Source organism: Mandrillus leucophaeus, unplaced genomic scaffold (assembly GCF_000951045.1).
Source record: "Mandrillus leucophaeus isolate KB7577 unplaced genomic scaffold, Mleu.le_1.0 Scaffold24, whole genome shotgun sequence".
Classification (NCBI taxonomy): domain Eukaryota; kingdom Metazoa; phylum Chordata; class Mammalia; order Primates; family Cercopithecidae; genus Mandrillus; species Mandrillus leucophaeus.
Window position 1 is genome coordinate 2,087,052 of NW_012102476.1, and position 2,826 is coordinate 2,089,877.

The 2,826-nt window shown below is 46.8% G+C and overlaps 1 protein-coding gene across 1 annotated transcript in view; it reads left to right on the forward strand.

Annotated features, from left to right (window-relative positions):
• The first annotated feature begins 2,506 nt into the window (after window positions 1–2,506).
• CCDC101 (coiled-coil domain containing 101) overlaps window positions 2,507–2,826 on the forward strand; it is a 49,951-nt gene continuing 49,631 nt past the window's right edge. Inside the window, exon 1 of the mRNA XM_011982381.1 lies at window positions 2,507–2,679. The gene's annotated coding sequence lies outside the window, so the exon portion shown is untranslated. The remainder of the gene's footprint in view (window positions 2,680–2,826) is intronic.

Here is a 2,826-nt window from a genome sequence, read left to right on the forward strand (position 1 = left end):
AGGCCGAGGCGGGCGGATCACAAGGTCAGGAGATCGAGACCATCCTGGCTAACACGGTGAAACCCCATCTCTACTAAAAATACAAAAAATTAGCCGGCATGGTGGCAGGCACCTGTAGTACCAGCTACTCAGAAGGCTGAGGCAGGAGAATGGCGAGAACCCAGGAGGCAGAGCTTGTAGTGAGCCCAGACTGTGCCACTGCAGTCCAGCCTGGGCAACGGAGTGAGACTCCGTCTCAAAAAAACAAAACAAAACAAAACCAGAAAGCCTTTGTAGTTGTTTAGGGAAGGTGTCCCTACCTTGGCCTAGGGTGGATGTGGTGGAAATTAAAAGTAGGTGGATTGTGTTATATGAATGAATAAGTGTAAAGGATTTTGAACCTGGTGCATAGCAAGTGCCCAACGAATGCATTTTTATATTGCAGACATGTGGTGGATTGAATGAGGAAGGGGAGGGAAAAGGTGATGTCAGGGATAACCCCCAGGTGCTGGCTCAGGACATTGTACTGAGTAGGAGGCGGGACATGAAAACTGAGTATAGATCATTCTTTTGAGAAATGCAGATGTGGAGAAGACAGAGCAATTCCTTACATGTGGACAACACTCTAAAACACTTTTTAAAAAGTTAATCAATACATGTTTATTGTAGAAAAATCAGAAATTAATAAATTTTTAAAATGGGGCAGAAACCAAAATAATTTAAAAAACAACTGTGAGCTCCAAATCTCTCCTCATCAGTGACTAGGGTTGATTTTTAAAATTTATTTTATTTTTTATTTTTTGAGACAGAATCTTACTCTGTCGCCCAGACTGGAGTGCAGTGGCGCAATCTTGGCTCATTGCAACCTCTGCCTCCTGAGTTCAAGTGATTCTCTCCTGCTTCAGCCTCCAGAGTAGCTGGGACTACAGGTGCGTGCCACCACACCTGGCCAATTTCTGTATTTTTAGTAGAGACATGGTTTCACCAAATTGGCCAGGCTGGTCTCAAACTCCTGACCTCGTGATCCCCCTGCCTTGGCCTCCCAAAGTGGTAGGATTACAGGGGTGAGTCACCGCGCCTGGCCTTGGGCTGATATTTAACAATCAGGAGAAAGAGCCCAGAAGACCTTTACACATGCAAAATTTACAAAATCCCTCAAAGCATAACCTTCATAAAAAGTAGTAAGTCAAACTGCAGCTGGGTGGGTGGGCATGTCATTCACTGACCTGGAGCCCACAGAAAGAAATGCAAGTGTGATGGAAAAAAATGACGCATTAATTTTTGGATTAAAATAGTTTCAGTGCTAACACCTGAGATTCTCTAATAAACAGAAAAATACTGACGGGGCTGAGCATGGTGGTTCATGCCTGTAATCCCACAACTTTGGGAGGCTGAGGCAGGAGGATCGCTTGAGCCCAGGAACTCAAGACCAGCCTACGCAACATAGCAAGACCCCCATCTCTACCAAAAAAATTTAAAAATCAGCAGAATGTGCTGGTGTGCGCTTGTAGTCCTAGCTACTCAGAAGCCCTGATGGCACCACTGCACTCCAACCTGGACAACAGAGCGAGACCCTGTCTTAAAGAGAAAAAAAAGAAAAAGAAACGTGATGGCTAGGCACTGTGCTAGGTACTAGGAATACACAGGTGAACACAAGATGATCCTAATCTCATAGGACTTGCAAGTTTATCAAATAATCTACAAATAATTACAGACATTTGTAGGGTTATGTAAGAAATTATAAGATACCAAGATGGATTTCGATAAATACCATTGAGGCTATGCGTCCATTGCACGTCCATATCCTTAATACTTTCCTGAGAAGACCCCCTAAAAGTGCTATTTCTGGGTCTAAAGGTCTGCTTGTTTTTTTGTTTTTTGTTTTTTTTTTTTGAGATGGTTTCCCTCTTGATACCCAGGCTGGAGTGCAATGGCGCGATCTCCGGTCACTACAACCTCCGCCTCCTGGATTCAAGCGATTCTCCAGCCTCAGCCTCCCAAGTAGCTGGGATTGCAGGCACCCACCACCACGCCCGGCTAATTTCTGTATTTTTTAGTAGAGACAGGGTTTCACCATGTAGGTCAGGCTGGTCTCGAAGTCCTTAACTCAGGTGATCCGCCCGCCTCAGCCTCCCAAAGTGTTGGGATTACAGGCGTGAGCCACCGCGCCCGGCCTGTTTTTAATTAATTTTTTAACAATAGACTTTATTGACTTTAGATTTTAGGGCATTTTTAGGTTCACAACAAAATTGCACAGAAAGTACGGTTTTTGTATTACCTGCACCCACTCCTCTCCAGCAAGCAGCAATCTCTTCGTTTTCAAGTTGGGTTTTTTTTTTTTTTTTGCATTTTGTTTTAAACAGTCTGGGGGAATGGGAGAAAACGCTGAAAACGCACAAGCACTTTGGTTGGTTAAATTAGGGTTCCGACAAGAGCCGGAGCGGTGTGCCAAGTAAAAACTACATTTCCCACCCGGCAGCGGGTCACGTCACAGAGGAACGACTGCGCATGCGTTCAAGGTCCTCCGCGCGCGACTACGCTCATAAAAGGAAAAAAAAAACGTGTGCGGTTCTCGACGTGCCGCCAATCTTCGAACGCAGGTCCGTGATCATCCGCAGACTCCGAAAAAGCGTTCAAGGAACGCGCCAGCTTCCCTCGTCGCAGTTTCCAGCCCGAAGACCTTGTTTTCTGCGAGACTCGGTAGGTGGGGACGGGCCGTGGCCTGAGACCTCCGGCGAAGCGCGGGAGCGAAGGGCTAAACCCTCCCTCAGCGCCCAGGCTCCCGTCCTCCTTGAGGCGGCGCTCTAGGGACGGTGCGTACGCGCTCTGAGCGGGACGGAGGCGGGA